An 18,790-nucleotide genomic window follows, 5' to 3' on the forward strand; every position below is an offset into this window, starting at 1 on the left:
AAGTTGTCTGTTTCTATGATGCCCCTTTGGAAGATACTTGTGTCAGCTGGAGAGTCGATTATGGTGACCAGTTCGCAGTCATCTGCATATTTGCTCAGCCACAGTCCATCCGTGTTGGCCTGTACCTACAAGAAATATATACCAAACAAGAGAGGTCCCAGGACTGAGCCTTGTGGGATACAACTCGTAACTGGTTTGGAGTCTGGCATGGCTCCAGCAATTCTAACCATGTGGGTTCTGTCCTTGAGCCACTGTGCAATCCATCTAGTGACATAGGGGCTTATATTTAAGCTGGTGAGCTTCTCTAGAATGCCCAAGTGGGGTATTGTTGTGAAGGCTTTTGCGAGGTCCAGGTAGGCTGTGTGAACCACCTTTCCCTCATCAATGGCCTTGGTGACTGTTTCAAAGAAATCAACCAGGTTAAACCTGGTAGTGCTGGTGTGCTCTCAGTAGCCCTGAACTAGGCATCTGTTACTGCACAGATATCGATGTTCTCCATGCCAAGGAGAGTTTCGGGTGCATGCATCTGGAGGTTTAGACTTCTGGCGTTGGGTAGCATTACTCTTAGTTTCTTATCCCTTGTGATACCTATGAAGGTGGGTTTGTCATTTGAGCCTTGCCTAACATAGGCACTATGGGGGCAGCAAGAGCCTTTGCCAATATCTGAAAGCCCAGGGGTGACAGGTGCAGGCCGTCCCTAGCGAAGCAGGTAGTTCAACAGAAGATGAATATGTGAAGGTGTAGTGCCTGTGATTAGTTAGCAGTAGCATATATGACTGCTCACGTGGACACATGCCAGGTAAGTCATATGCACTGTGTCACAGGCAATGTACATGTGAACAGGACAAACAGTGACATCCTGTCAAGTGGGACATGGACATACATATAGTAAGCTATGCAGATGGCACTAGGAGTCCACAGAAGCTCTATAACTATGCATTGCAGGTGTGATCAGTATTCCAGGGTAATTGCAAGCAAACATGCATGCAAACAAAGCTACAGTAAACAGGGCTGCATGTAGTCCATTGTACAACAAACAAGCTGTACCACTTCCAGTAGGTAACACTGCAGATATGCAGGCACTATGCACATGTACATGGAAATACACGGGTCAGATGGCTAGGGTCCAGTCTCAGCGCACACAAGTGTACAGACCATGTACTGTCAGGATGTACAATAACTGGATGGAAACCCATGTGCTCATACCTGCAGTAATACACATGTCAAATAACAGACACTGAGCCTTCACTCAGTGGTTCCATACTTAGTAGGATGTATGCTACCTGGCCTGCCACCACAGTATCCCTGACATATATGGGGACTCTCCCTCCTGTGACAGTTAGTTTTGTGTGTTGGGGCTGTCTAGCATGGTATGAGATGTGAGCATGCAGTGCTAGGGTGCTCCTGTGTGTCCTGTACCAGTCGTGTAGTACTGCACACATATCAACATCCTCAAACATCTGCATTGCAGAGTCCAGTGTGGGCAACATGCCACTTGCAATTTGCATGTCCATCATTGCATATTACTACATTCATTACCTTATCCCCTGTGCTACCTATGTATGTAGCCTTCTGTTGACATCATTACCACCAGTATGCTAACATGTGCAGATGATACACTATGGTACTTACCATGGGTGTAGACAACAGTACATGACAATCACACACTTACTGCATCAGGCATGCTGTGATATACCCACAATTAATTCAGCACACAGTACTGTTAACAACATGATACTATTACTACACATCTATGTGGTCACCCTGTGCATCAGCAACATGTTAACCTGTACCTGCACAGTTGTTGCAGATTGCAGGAGGTGGCACAGTTTCATCATATGCACAGGGTGTGAACTTGGTATGCCTGAGTCAGCCACCGATACCACCGATTGACATGTATGTGTATGTGTGTTGGTGAGGGACAGCAGTAGAAGGTGGGGCAATGTTGATGCAGTGTGTGCGTGTATGCGGTAGCCCTAGGTGTTGTCAATTTGCATGTGTGTATGGATGCACACAGTTCCACCTCATGGCTGCCATATACTGGTGTTTGTGGACAGCCACAGACTGTACTGCCAAGTTATACAGATCAGTGTCTCTGGCCACGGACACGGTACCTGTGCCTTGCAGGGGTGCTACGGACCATATCCGGTACCAACCCAGACTGGGTACTGTCATCAGAAGCAGGTGTTCGTTGACTGGACACAGATCCCTGTCGGGCCTGGCCAGAGCCACGTGCACGTGGTCTCCTGGGGTGGTCTGATGACAGCACAGACCCAGCATTGCTGGGGCTGCTGCTGGCACTACGGGGGCGGCCGCGGCTCTGTTGTCGTCCGCGATGACTGCCAGCTGCTGCTGTTGCTGGCATACGTCCACGTTGATGCCTAAACCACCCACCATCGCCCTGGCTCATGGACATGTAGTTGTGGAACCGATCTAATATGTCCCCACAACGTCTGTCTATGACATCGGTGAAATCACGGATGGCAGCCACAATGTCACGCATACTGTCAGTCATGGCTGTGCGACATGCTGTCAGCTCCCTCAGACCCTGTCTGGTGTACCGTTCCATATGTGACTGTGCCTGCATGACAGCCCGAAACATAGCTGAGGTTGTAAGACCTCTGTGGGCACGTCTGACAGGGGCAGTACGCCCACGGATGCTCCCACGAGAACCCCTGGACATCTGTCTGTGTGGTACCATCTCTGGGCCATGCCCATGGCTGCTGTGTGGGAGGCATGTGCCACAGATACCACATTACCCTGGTCAATGCCCACTGTATGCTGTCCATCACCTAGGGACATTGGTGACAAAGGGTGTATTGGCAGGATAACTGTGCGCATTGATGGGGTCGACAGCTGTGTACTGTCAATCGGCTGACCAATGGCGGACCCTGGCATACCTTCCTGTGCCATTACACAGATGTCATCATTATCAGTACCCACGGCACCTGATTCAGGTTCCCTGCTACATGAGACCAGAGCAGCACCAGAACCTGTGGGAGGGAAACAGGAAACACAGTTTACAATGTTTACACATTACCAGTGATGCACACATGCACACATGCACAGGTGCACAGGTGCACACATGCACAGGTGCACACATGCACACACGCACACATGCACACATGCACAGGTGCACACATGCACACATGCACAGGTGCACACATGCACACATGCACAGGTGCACACATGCACACATGCACAGTTGCACACATGCACACATGCACAGGTGCACACATGCACACATGCACACATGCACAGGTGCACACATGCACAGGTGCACACATGCACACATGCACAGGTGCACACATGCACACATGCACACATGCAGAGGTGCACACATGCACACATGCACACAGTTTCACACAATTGTACAGTACTCAATATGCGTGATATCAACACACAGACACAGACACACCTACATGCATACAAAGAGCACTACTAAGTGAGCCAAATAGTACTATTACTATCAAGACTATTACAGGAATTGTTAATACACACTCACCAGCATGGATAGGCTGCATTGCTGTTATACCAGAGGGACCTGCAGACGTGAAGAAACTAATGTCAGTGGGCACAACTGTGCCATTGTTACTGAGTATGATACAGGTCAGTAGTACAACAGTCGCCTTTCACAGGTCAGCTGCTAATATTGAGGATATCACACTTGCACATTAAATACTATGGTGACAGCTACAAACCAAGGACACACCTCACACATGCATTAACTACCAGTGTACACAACAGTCAACTATACATATGGCATATTACCTGCATGTTCACTGTCTTGCTGCTGTGTGGCTCCAGCCTCCATCATAATGCATGTCTGCTGCTGTTGTTGTTGCTGGCGGACTGGAGCCACTACACTCATGAGTAGTCCCTCCAGTCTGGTGAGTGGGGGATGTGTAGCCACCCCACCACCTGTGGCGACCTGTTGCCTGTGGATATCCGATGCACGCTGACGGACATGTCTGATTAAATCACTGCAGTGATGTCGTACCTGCTCCTATGTCCTATTATGCGTGCCTATGTCATTTACCCGACGGATAAGGTCTTGCCACAGTGCAGCCCTGTCCTGCTGATTCTGGCTGGTGCGGGAAAAGAGTATTGCATAATCCCGCACCAGGCTCTGGTGTAGCTCCTCATCCTCAGCTGTGGAGTAAGTGGGATTCCGCGGGTGGGCCATGTACCTGAGAAAGAAAATAACCTGATATCAGCAATATATGTCAGCAGAATTTGGCACACATACTACACATGCTACTTGACTGTTATGATACAACATATCTCACATATATAGCATCTGTGTCTATTGGTGGATACACATGTAAATGGCCAGGTATCAGTGCTCAGCCAGCAACTGTGCAACAGTACCTGGCACACTCCATACGACATACTACCAAACCCCAGCAGTCAGAACACTGATTCAGTTCAAGAGCACCTCCTCACTCTGGGGGTTTGTATCTAGGTACTGTATGGCCTACATCATCAACTACTGTGAGCTGACCACACACTGATTGCCCTGGATATACATATCCCACCTCCACCACCAGCACAAACGACTATAGTGAATAACATTACAGATGCAAACTTTACACTTTGTAACAGTGACATGGTATCCTTTCAGCCCACTGGGCCAGTGGCAGATACAAACCACAATGCTGACCCCTACACAATTGCTTTCTACAGACATCTCTGAGAATGCATGGATCATGCAATCCCATATATGACCAAGACACTCTCCAAAAGGGACAGCATCCTGTCTGGTGGACCCCAGCCATAGACAGATTGTATTACAGAAGATGGAAGCTACTGCAAGACAGAGCATAATTCCATAAAGGGAGGGCATGTCTGAGCAGCACTAGTAAGGATCTATTTTCCATCATACAAACATCCATGGGCAACTTTGAGAGGGAAATCAAGAGGGACACTACAGATAACCAGAAGGCCTTCTTCAGTTATGTTAGCAACCTGGTCAGGATCCATCCTCTATGCCCATAGTTAGTACACAACAACAAATATTTCACTGACACCACAGATATTGACAACATTGTGGCAGACAGGTTCAGTGCAGGTGTCACCCTGCCCTCTCCCCCAAAATAAGACATAGTTATCCCAGCTGACTGTAACCTCCCTGTCATCACAGATGTCCAGGTGAGAGCCACCCTCAGGACAGCAGAATACACAACATGAATGGGACCTGATGGTATCCCCAGTTGCATGCTACATAAACTCTGACAGGAGCTAAACACACATATAGAAGTGCTATGTAACACTAGCCTGACTACAGGATATGTACCTGTACACTGGCACAGCAGCAGTGGTTCCACTCCACGAAGGAGGCACCTCAACATACCAATACAATACAACACAATACATTACATTACAATACAATACTATACAATATGCTATTGCCCCTGGGACTACAGCAGCGTACTGTTCTGCTACCCTGACCATTGTGACACATGTGGTGTGATGGTACCTGCTGCTGTCACACAGTTACACAGGGTGACTCATATGGCATATTACCCATCTGACTAACATTCAGCAGGGGTATGTGTGACATGTACTCATGGGGAGTCTTGCTTCTTAACACTGTGTGGTTTATTGCAGGGTATGTCTTATCTGTGGGTAGGAACTTTTACCTCCACATGTGCACTCTATTGCAGTGGCACGGACGACACACAGCAGTCATTTAGGTTGTGGATGGTGTGAGGTGTTACTATGGTTGTTGGACATCTGTCATGGGTGTGACTTACATATGTAAATCCGGGAGTGGTAACCTCTATGTGGGTAGTATATGTGTACTCTGTGGTGTTGTCAGTCACTGTGCATTGGTAATGTGTTTGAGTGCATTGTCACAGTGTTGTACATGTCACTGTGTCCTTCTCCATATCTGTAGCTGTCATGTGAGGTCCATACCATGGCATCCATTATGTGGTGTGGAGGGGTACACCGACCTACATGTCCATAGCTGACACACCATGTTCGCTGACACATACCATGTGCAGGTATTCCAGGGATAGTGTGCCACTGTGAATATCATTGGGGCCACTATTGTACACATTTATGACCCTGTTCACCCCTGACACATGCAGTGGTGGGCAGCCAATCACATATCTGGTGGTTACTGGTGTAGGTGATTTGAAATGTGGTATGGTACTCCAGTTTTGACACTGGTGTTCACTCCATGCCTTTGTCACCAGGCACCTGTTGCAATACATCTGTACACATGTGCCTCACTCAGAATTTATATACATCTCTCTCTCTCTCTCTCTCTATATATATATATATATATATATATATATATGTATATAGATATATCTACATGTATATATATATATATATATATATATATATATATATATATATATATATATATGTCTGTATACATATACACATATATATATTGATGTACATATATTGCTATAGATGTGGAGGGGGACACAGAGGGGTGAGAGTGACAGAGGGGTGGGACAGGGTGTGTTGAAGGTCGTCATATACAGTCATACCTGTAGATAGTCAGATCAGTCTGTCTATATATATGTATCTACATATATCTATATCTGTATGTGTGCATTACATATATATGTTTGTACAATATTCTATCTACATCTGTCTATGTATTCCTACATCTCTCTCTCTATGTATGTATACATATATGCATATCATATATATATATATATATATATATATATATATATATATATATATATATATATATATATATATATATATATATATATATATATATATATATATACACATACATATGTTGACATACATATGTATCCATATGATAGACAGGTATATCAACATGTTTGTCTACCATACTGTATACACACACTAACATACTGCTAAACATACATAACTGTGAAACCTACTTTGTACATGGCACTACAACCTACAATCAACCAACACTGATATGTGCACATAGATGCTCTCACATACAAATGTATGTACAGCCTTTACTGATAGTTCCTGTATGTCCCCTGCCCTTTACACATCTTCATATACATATGGATACAGACCAATGACACATATGGAGGGTTCACAGTATGTAGACCTTTATAGTATTACTTTACATTACCTGTGTTTGTCACAGCTGCTTGTGTTGCCGTCTGGTTCTCTGTCCTGCTGCTCCACTTCCCAGTTGTCAGCTTTCAGGTGGCTGTTGCTGAACAATTTGTTTGTGTCTGCTTAATTGCAATTTTCTCTGTCTCTGTATCTGTCTCTCTCTCTCTGTCTGTCTGTCTCTCACGTCCTTCTCAGGGTGCAATGAAAGTATTGCATGTGTGGACTGGGAGTACAGCATACTTTTGTAGGTATCTGCTTATGCCCATGTGATGGCCTCTGCACCAGTTGTTAGCCAACATTTGCTAATTGCATGCAGCCAGTTGTGTACTGATTGCAGTTCTCACTGTGATTTCAGAACAGTGCTATAAAAAGGTATGTGAGATAGGCGTAGCCCTTTCAGATTTTAAGGGCAGGGACCATGCTGTTATGCTGTGGACAATGTTCTGTGAGTGTAAAGGTTGGAATCTCTCTCATATTTCCAGGTGTGTTGTAGATTAACATTCCTCCATTCATTTCTCCAGTTTCCTGTACTAACTGTGTATGTACACTGACACCTACAACTACTACTACTGTTAATGTGTGTGTGTGTGTGCTTTCCTTTCACTTTTGCTTGCACTTTGTTGCTAAGGCTTCAATATTTGCCCTTTACAGTCACTACTTGTATGCCTGCTAGGTGTCCTGACTGTAGTGTGCTGCTGTAGCTTTCCTATTTTCCATGTACATTCACACCTTGGAATGCTTGCTATATCTGCTAGGGTGTTACAGCATGCAGTGTGGTCTGGCCATGGTGTGGGCCTTGACATCTATTAGGGTATTTGAGTATGCTGCTGAGCAGGCCCCAGAGACTTTCACGTTCATCTGTTATCTGCCTCATGGAATGGTACATATCAGTGGGGTACACCCATTAAAATGTCTGGTATGCTGCAGTTGTGACTGTGGGTTAGCATGAGCATATGTATTACTACACTTTTTCTGCCATGCAAGTGGTCAATACTTTCAGGACTCCATAGTTACCATTGCATGTGTTACACCTTTCTGCCTACTGTTTGTACATTTCACATGGAGTCTGTGGGGCATCCCTGTAAGTCATTCACTGTTGCTATGTCTAGGCTCTTAACTATTCAAATATGGTGGTGTCAGACCCGTCATGTGTACAGATATTTGCAGGTTGTCCACATTTCTGCCTCATATTTTGGTCAATATCTCATGCACACCTTTTTCTGGCAAATCACTCTGGGCTCAAGCCAGAATATGGTGACAAACATTCAAGTTTCAGACTTCATACCCTTCCAAACATCCCACAAAATGCAGACCCTGTTACTCTCTGAACTGTCTGCGTTTGTTGTAACATTATTTGTAATGTGTCCCTGGTTTTGGGCCTTTGCTCCACATATTTTATTACTTGGTCCAGATGTGTTCCTGTAAGAGGTTGTGGGGTATGGGCAGTGATTATCCTGCTGTGAGTATGTGTGTGGCTTGCAAGGTGCTATAGTGACATTATTACCTACTAGCTACCAACTAGCATGGCTGTTTCTGTTCACACACTACTATTATGGAAATCCACTAGTTTTGATAGTAATTCTAAATGGCATGCTTTGTGTACTACACATCTATATTCCCTTTACATTCATTCCTACTATTACATGATATATTTATTTTAGCACAATGTTCTTGTATAAGAGTCATGGCTTAGTAGTAAGTCATGCAGACTACTGTTTCCAAGGTCCTGGGTTCGGGACTTCCAGTGGGATTTTATTTTGCTTCTGAACTGACTACAAGACCTGTCAATCAAAGTGACTAAGGCACTTTTAAGCAGTTGTAACCGGGTTAGCGCTGGTTTGCGCGGAGCTCACGCATGCGCACTGGCGTTTAGCTCCGCGCACACAAGCGCACACCTGCTTACAACCGCTTAAACGTGCTTACTCTTGCACACACCCGCACTATTTTCTTTGAAAGAAATGAAAATGGGGAGACAGGAAAGTAGTGAAAAAGGGGTCACAAAGAGGGTAAGACAGTAGGGAAACAAGCTTGGGATGTGCAGGAGGGATGTAGGTAAGGCCCATAGCTGCCCATTTCTTCATCAGCAACAGCTGTGCATATGTATGTATGTAATTTGGTGTGACATTTGAAACCTTCCACACCTGAGAGAGGTGTCAGGACAACAATAATACTTGTTGTACAGCCAATTGTAATTGATAGGTTCCATGTCCAGCAGACATGTGTGCGAAATGGGCAGCTATGTATGGGGCGTAATTTTTTTGTGGGTACAGAGTGCCCTTTTTTTTCAGGTGAGAGTGGTATGTCAGGTGAAGGAAGTCGGTACAGCTGGGGAGGTAGGTTGGGTAGGTAAACAGACAAGACAAACAAGACGCATACAGGGGTGGTGTATGACACGTGTGGGGGGGTTACACAATTCACGGGGACGGAGGTTTGGATATCCAGAGCCCATGAGCCCACAGATGGCAACAGTGGAACTGATATCCCCACCCATAGGCAGTTGCCACTGTTCCTTCACTAACCAGGACGGGGCTGTGCTGGGGGCTGTGTAGGCGGGGCAACAGGCATGCCCGTTAGTTGCGCCACCCGTGCCTCGAGCTGGCGTAGGGGCTTGAGAACAGAGTCCCGAATCTCCCTACGCACCACAGTCCGGACGCTACGGAGGGTGAGTGGTGGTTCTCCTCCGGCCACACTTGCAGAGGGGGTGAGCCCCATCCTGCAGCGCTTCCACCTGCAGGTGGCACAGGGCCACCGGAGGAGGGTCCGGACTCGGCACTAGTGCCAGGTGCACTCGCCAGCTGAGGTGGGAGAGGTGGGTCCGCTGGAACCCGCCTTCCTGTCGCCCTATGTTTTGCATTATGTCATGACAGTTTGGGTTAGTGACATATAATACCATTCACAATTAGTTGTAACAGCATGCATTAGTATTCCCATTAACCAAACACCCAGATATTCACACCATTGAACAGCATGCATAATACATGCATAATTTGAACAGAAATACACAGTCCAACAACATGCAGGGTTAATTGATGGCAACAGGCCATCAGGTGTGGATGTATGAACAGGGCAGATGCATCAACGGACATGCAAATATATATGACCCAACAGGACAAACGTCCAGGGGTGTTAATTGTGATTGCACATACCATTTTCACGTGGAATGGGTTATATGTGGTTATAGGGTGGGGTAAAGAAAGTAATATTAACACCTTTGAATAACAATACATATGGTGTACATTTCTAATAGCTACAGTTATATACACACTACTGTTCTAACTACAGTTTCCTATATGATAACTATTTCAACTTGGTGATAGGACTGTTACTGCAACATCAATATACATTTTATTGTTCTTCATACACATTCATATCTAGCTTTGTTCAGCTACATCATCCTGCTACATTTGCTTTATATAGCTGTAGACAAGTGTGGATGTTTGGTATATCAGACAATCATCCTATCTGCATATTGCAGACTGAGAGCAACATATCCAGATTTTGGGATACACATTCCAGATGCAGCAACACTTTGAACAGATTTCGCTGTTTGGTTTTGAATCTCACATGCATTTCATTCTGTCTTGACTGCAGTATACTTTATTCAGGGGTTATTACTACTGTATTGCTGGATTCATGACACTTTCTCACACTCTCTCACTTGCTTTCATTTTACTATTCAGGATGGTACTTACTTCTAGGCTTTATTGACATGTTTTACCTGTAGTTATTACAATCCTTTCCAGCAGTCTCACTTCTGTCATGTTTCAGTATTTCCACAGGGATATATTTCACACATGTGATTTCATCATCTTCTGCAGCTATACTTTTCAGCCTGCTGCAGGTTGTGTACTATTTTCTTACAGGTAGGGCATTTTATTTCAGAATATATGTCAGACAGTTTCATTTTTCGGTTTAACTTACAGGCTGAAACACACTTTTGTAATCAAGCAATACTTGCAGACACTTTCACACTGTTACTTGCAGATTTTATTCCTTACTGACTACACTGCACTCTTTTGCTGACTGTCATACTTTTATATTTCTTTACAGTTACTGGTAGTGGATTACTGACCTGCCTGGTGGCGCAACCGCACCAGCCTATCGCCATAGGCTCTGCGGTTCGCAGAACGGACACCTGCAGCTGTAATATAAATGAAGTAATATTGGAATACACATCTCCATAATATCAGCTAGTTTAATTTCTTACATACATAATTAAATGTTACTTACTCAGTAGTGGGGCGTTGGGTGTTTGCCGGGCCTCCTGGATCCAAAGGTTCAGTTGGTCCTGCTTGCGTCTCTTCAGGTCCGCATGGTGGTGACGGACCTGCTCACCAGTCCTTGGAATCCCTGTGGCACTGGTGAGATCATGAGCCAACCGGTCCCACGCCTCGGCCATGTATGCTCCCCAGAGGACCTGGCCCTGCATGAGTTGGGCCTCATGATTGTGGACTAGGAGCCAGACCATGTACCTGGACTCCTCAACACCCCACCTCTGTGCTCGAAAGCAACTACCCTCTCCTACTCCTGTCATTCTGCCTGCAGGTCAGTTCTACAATTGTTTATGTTGTGTATTCCTGCCTATGGGGCTTATATAGTCCGGTGTTCCCGCACATATCTGTGATTGGCCATTTTGGAATTGTATCAACTTCAGTAAACCTGCATTGTCATGCTCTAGTTTGTATTCATTCCTATATATTAGCTATTATTGCATTTAAAGGTACTGCTGTCATGGCTTAGTGGTTCTGTACCTTGACTATGGTGTATAGTATCATGGGTTCCAACCTGGCCACTGCTTTTTATTTTTCATGACTGTCTAGACATGCTGAGGGGTGTGTCTGTGTAAAGGCAGTTTTTATACGGCTTGCTCAACGTTGCCCGTCGGTTAGCTTGTTTGCACGGTGCGCAGCTCCGCGCAAACGGGGTACGCTGCTTTAAGCCTCATTTGGCTATTGGAATGCATATTACGCTCAGCTCAGTTAGGGGCACATAGATTTAGCATGTTAGACCACTGCCCAACTACGGGCACTCATTTTGCACCAGTTAAACCACTGCTCATCTACGGGCAGATGCACTCACTCTGTTAAACTGTAGCTCAGCTATGAGCACATCTGGCATTTTTTATTCTTTTGTTACCTCACATTTCTTCAATATAAATGGGCTATTTCATTACATTTTACATAAATTGTGGTTTTATGTGTACATATTTGTCAGGGACTTGTTTCCTGCTTATTTTGCAAAAAAAAAAAATGGTGTTGTGGGGGCTCGAACCATGACTGCCTGCTCTTCAGCCAACATCTTTACCGCTACGCTATTGCTTCTTGGCTTATTTTGCATATTTAGTTCTTATATGCTTTCCCACTGACTGCTAACTGTAGCTGCACTACGGGCACGTCCGTGCAAACGAGCGCACTCACGGTTAAACATCTTTACAATTTAAAAAAATATATAACATGTTCATTTATATATTTTATGTTCATAGTCTGTGGGGGCATGTGTTGTGTTCTGTTTATTCACATTTCCGTGGACTCTGTTCTGGGTGTTTACTTTGGGCACTTTTACACTTCTGGGGGCGTGTCCGCTTGCAGGGCTCGGCCTACGGACACGCCCCCTACTGTCTTACACGGACCGTGTTAGACTTAGGTGTGATTCAGCATGCTCTCATGAATATGCAAAGCATGCTGACATCACTCAGTTTAACTGCAGCCTCCGTGTAAGAGTTATAACTCTTACACGGAGGCTTCGTGAATCCTTGCCACTATATTTTCTGTGTATTTTCTTAAACACTTTTAGTGTCCGCAGCAGTAAAAAGTATCTTACAAATTAAGTAGGATAATGCAAAGTTGTGGTGTGTACTTTTGTGTTCTCTTCTTTGATGCTTACATTTTATTTGTATCAATAGGTCATAAGGGAGAGTATTAGGGAAGACACATGATGAATTTTTTCTTATTAAGCAAGGAACACTATAAATAATGTGGCAGAGGTACAGCTTATAGCCTAGACTGATGTGCCAGAAAGCTCTGTGTCGGGGAGGGGTGTAGTTTGATGCTTACTGGAAGTACTGTGATGTTTTTGTACATGAATTTGTCAGTAGACATTTTCTTGTATAGGTGTTGTCCTTGGTTTCTAGGTATAGTTGAGGCAGCAATTTATTCAGTTAGTAGCCTGTGTGGTGGTCTATGTTGGTTATTATTCCCCCATACTTCAGTGGGAAATTTCTTTCTGTCCAGGCATCCTAACTCCTTGATTATCTGATTGGCTTGGTAGTGCATCAAAGGACATGATTTTTTTTTAATTTTATTTTATTTTACATTTGTTGACCGGGCTAGTCTAACTGGATATATGTCCATTTTCATAAGAGGCCCGGGGAGAAAAGCTCCAAGTTTTAATACATAGTAAAAAAATAAGTCTACATAAAAGTTAAGACAGTCAAATCAATAAACAGAAAAAAACTAAAAAAGATAAAATATATACTTTTTGTTTTTTTTTTTTTAGATGAGCAGAAGAACAATATTTTAAAGGTAGCTTAGAATAAAAGAAGGATAAAGTGAGAAAGAGGTGGGGTAAAGATAGGAAAGGTATCAGAGATATAATAGGATGAGTAGAGGATTAGATTATTTTCATCTTTCATGTGGGTATTGTGCTGTTCAATGATACTTGTAAAAGCTGTTCAAATGCAGAGCCAAGGTAGCTAAAGGTATGCTTTTCACTCTAATTGTGAATGCTTCATTAAGATAATACAACTTGCATAGGTGTGAAGCTGCCAAGCTATCAGAGGGTTACCCTCAGACCTGGGTATGTTCACATATAAAACTGCATGTAAATATTGTTTTTTTAGCTCTCTTTTCTAACACACAGTTTGACAATTCAGTAGATAGCTTTATCGGATCATGCTCCAATCTCCCTAATTTTTAAATCAGAGAATTAGAAGGTAGAGGGTAGCATTGGGCCCATTATCAGTGGAGGCATCCTAAGATAAGGAATTACTAAGGATTATTATGTTAGTTGCCTTTTCACAGAAAAAAAACAACATGAGTTTTCCACTTCCAGAGATTAGAGTGAAGGCTGTAAGGTGGCCATCCAGGGGGATCTGCTGCAGTAGGAGGGTTTGAGGAAAAACTGAAAATGGGTGTGGTAGAAGAAGAAAAAAGCTGGGAGTTAAGACCACTTCAAGAGCAACTTGTGATTGAACAGGACAATACCCACATGAAAGATTGAGAAATGCTGTCAAAACTTGAAATTAATATGTTGGACATCGTGAAGGTAAAAGTGGAAATTGTATAGAAAGGGCAATTTTGTTGGCTTAATAGGGAAGGAACCCCAAGTGCACCACATGGCTTTTTAATCAATTAGCTGACAGATGTGTAATATCTCAGATAAGAAATACTGATGATGGTTCACTATTAACTGGGGAGAAGACACTTAAGGATGCTTTTAGGCTATTTTATAACAATCCCAAGACTAGGCACCTACAGCAGCTGGAGTGACAGCAGAGATTCCTCACAAAGAAAATACAGAGTATAAACATGTCCTATGTGGATAAACTAAAAGCCCTATCCCTTTACTCTGTCTCCTACTGACTATTAAAGGGTTACCCATGCCTGATGTACAAGGCACTCACAAATCCAGAACACAACAGAGTCATCAAATGTATGTTGCCTATATTAAAAGAATGTATCACTGGGGATTGCATAGTATATGTTTATGAAGTGGTCTATATAGTCTTTCGGCTTTTCCCAGTTAGGGGTCGCCACAGCAGAACTCCGGTCCGCTCATGATTAGCAGTGGATTTTTACGGTGCTGAGTTGCCAGCCCGATGCCCAACTTTTAACAAAGGCACGCCCATTCATGCTCGCACCTACCTGCATGTCTTTAGCGTCACTTGACCACAGGGAGGACATGCAGACTTCACACAGAAGGCATTCCAGCCGATAATCGAATGGGAGAACCTCTTGCTGTGAGGCGACAACGCTAACCACTGCACCACCGCGGCCCTACATGAAGTGGTCTATATGATACTACAGAATTCTTTCCAGTTGTTAGCATTTGGCTTGGAAGACGTGTGCAAATCGAAAGGAACATCAACCAAAGGTGTTCCAGAAGCTGCATTAGTAATGAATGCAGTCGTAACAAAATATAAAGGGCACATGCAAGAGGGGAAAATGAGAATTTATTACAAGAGTAAGCATGTTTTCATTGCTAACATATGTAGATAATGTGAGTTTAACTACAAAACATTAAGAAGAACGAATCAATTAATGGGCCGGATTTACAAAACCTCCGTGTAAGACTTAATATGTCTTACTCGGAGGCTGCAGTTGAACTGTATGATGTCAGCATGCCATGCATATTCATGAGGGCATGCTGAATCATACCCTAGGCTAACACGGTCCGTGTAGGTAAGTAGGGAGCATGTCCGAATGCTGAGTACTGCAAAGGGACACGCCCCCAGAAGAGTCAGAGGCCTGAAAGTAAACACCCATGAGCGAGTCCTTAGAAATGTCAAGGAACACAACACCACACATCCCCAGAGACAAAACCCTACTGAAAAATGTGTAAACCGTAAAAATAGCAGTTTATTTTTTTTTTTTATAATTTCAAAAATGTTTGCCCGCAATTGCACTCATTTGCGAGAGTATGCCCTTTGCTCAGCCACAGTTAGCAGATATGATATTGAAAAGCATATAAGATCTACATATGCAAATTAAGCTAAGTAGCAATAGCATAGCGGTAGAGACGTTGGCCAAAGAGGAGGTAGTCACGGTTCGAGCCCCCAGAACATCAGTCACCATTTTTATTTAAATAAGTATGAAACAATCCCCTGACATATATATATATATATATATATATATATATATATAAATATATAACTATAATTTAAGTAAAATGTAATGAAATTGGCCATGTATTTGTGAAGAAATCCGACAGAATAATTTATAAAAAAGGATTATAATTGCCAATAGCTGAGCAATGCTTTAGCAAGCTGAGTATAAGTGCCCGGAGGTGAGCAGCACTTTAACAAGCTTAATATGAGTGCCCGGAGGTGAGCAGCGCTTTAACAAGCTTAATATGAGTACCCGGAGGTGAGCAGCGCTTTAACAAGCGTAATATGAGTGCCCATAGCTCAGCAGTGCTTCACCCAGCGTAATATGAGTGCTCGTAGCTAAATAACGCGTTACCCAGCATAAGCCATTTGTGCAGAGCTGCGCAGCGTGCCAACCAGCTTACCGGCGGGCAACACTGGGCAAGCTGTATCAAAGCCGCCTTTACACAGGCACACCTCCTAGCCTGTCTAGACAGTAGTAGAAAAAAAAAGCAATGCTAAGGGTCGAACCCGGGATACTGTGCACCATAGTCAATGTACTGAACCACTAAGCCATGACAGTGGTATTGAGAAGCACAGTATTAGCATATATATAGGAATGAATGAAAATAGAACCATGACAAAGCAGGTTTGCTTTAAGCTGATAAATATCCAAAATGGCCAATCAGAGATAAGTGCGGGAAAACCAGCATATATAAGTCCCATAGGCGGGAATACACACCATAACTGATTGTGGTACCCATTTGCAGTCAGGATGGCAGGTGCAGGAGAGGGAAATCACTTTAGAGCACAAAGGTGGGGTGTTGAGGAGTCAAAATATATGGTTTGGCTCCTAGTCCATGATCCTGAAGCACAACTCATGCAGAGCCAGTTTCAATGGGGTGCGTACAAGGCAGAGGCATGGAACCGGGTGGCACATGATCTCACCAGTGCCACAGGCATTCCAAGGACTGGTGAACAGGTCTGTCACCACCATGTGGACCTGAAGCGACGTAAGGAGGACCAACTGAACCGTTGGATCCAGGAGGCCCGCCAAATGCCCAATGCCCCACTACTGAGTAAGTATCCATGTAATTATGTATGTAAGAAATGCTATCCTAGCCTATAGTATGGAGAGGTATGTTCCAATATTCCTTCATTTATATTACAGCTGCAGGTGTCCATTCCGTGAATCAGCGAGCCTATGCTGATAGGCTGCTGAGGTTGCGCCACCAGGCAGGTTAGTAATTATTTAGCTGGTATTGTTATAGAATATAAGTGAGACAGATTGTAAAAGAGTTCATTGTTGTAAACCAGTAATAAAGGTGAAATAAGCCTGGAATAAAGATTCTGCTAGTATTGTAAGATTAGATGAGTGATGCAGCCTGGAAAAGAGTGTATTGCAATCCAGTAATAAAGATTAAACAAGTCTCAAATAGAGTTTCCACCTGTATTGTAATATCGGATAACTGCTTCAGCCTGAAAATGAGTTGTAATCAATCAACCTATCTATCAAGGGTAGACAAGTGTTGAATACATCCTTGTAAATTCTGCCATATGAAATAAGTGAGTCAGCTGGAAAGGATTGTTGTAACCCAGTAATAAATGTTAATAAAGCCTAGAATTAAGTACCATTCTGAAATGTAAATATAAAATAAGTGAGAGAGTGTGAGAAAGACAGTTTGAAGCTACCAAGAAAGCTGTAATAAGTCTGGAATAAAGGTATACTGCAGTCACTACATAATATTATGTTGCTGTACCCTTGCATTATGGAGATAGTATGGTTGTATGAAATGCTGAACATCCACAGTTGTCTAGACCCATATAAATCAAATGTAGCAGGATGTTGTACCTGAACACAGCCAGATATGAACATATATGAATAAAAATGGAATGTATATTAATGTAGCAGTAACATCCCAATCCCCAACATTCCTAAGGTTACATACAGGAAACTGTACTAATACATGTAGGGGATATATATCTGCATCTACTAGGAATGTACAGTATATGTATTGGTAGTGTAAGTTGTTAATGTAATATTTCTCCACCCTATCCTATTTTCACAAATTATGCCATTCCACAGCAAACTGAGTATGTATACTCACAATTAATTACCATGGACATTTGTCCTGCTGGTTCATACATATCTGCATGTACGTTGACGCATGTGCCCTGTTCACATATCCAAACCTGATGGCCTGTTGCCCCCGATCAACCCTGCATGCTGTTGGAATGTGCACTGTTGTTCTAAATATGCATGTGTTATGCTTGCTGCTCAATGTTCAGAATTCATGGGTGTTTGGTTAATGGGAATACTGATGCATGCTGTTACAACTAATGTTGAATGGTGTTGTTTGTTACTAACCCAAAATGCCATAAAATACTGCTAAACATAGGACAACAGGGAAGGCGGGTTCCAGCGGACCCACCTCTCCCACCTTAGCTGGCGAGTGCACCTGGAACCAGTGCCCAGGCCGGGACCTCCTCCTCCGGTGGCCCTGTGCCACCTTTGGGTGGAAGCACTGCAGGGGATGGGGCTCATCCCCCCTCTGCAAGCGTGGCCGGAGGAGAGCCCCCACTCACCCTCCATAGGGTCCGGTCTGTGGTGCGTAGTGAGATCAGGCGTTCTGTGACTGATCCCCTACGCTAGCTCAAGGCAAGAGTGGCGCAACTCACGGGTGTGCCTGCCCATCCTATCCAGCCCCCAACACAGCCCCAGCCTGGGCTGTGAAGGCGCAGTGGTAACTGCCCATGGGTGGGGATCTCAGTTCCACTGTTGCCATCTGTGGGCTCATGGGCTCGCGATATCCAAACATCCGTCTCCGTCAATTGTGTTTACCCCCCACATGTGTCATACTCCGCCCCTGTATGCATCTTGTTTGCCTTGTCTGTTAACTTCCCCAACCTACC

The sequence above is a fragment of the Protopterus annectens genome, chromosome 1.part1, assembly GCF_019279795.1.
Source record: "Protopterus annectens isolate FY-2018-M chromosome 1.part1, PAN1.0, whole genome shotgun sequence".
NCBI lineage: Eukaryota > Metazoa > Chordata > Ceratodontiformes > Protopteridae > Protopterus > Protopterus annectens.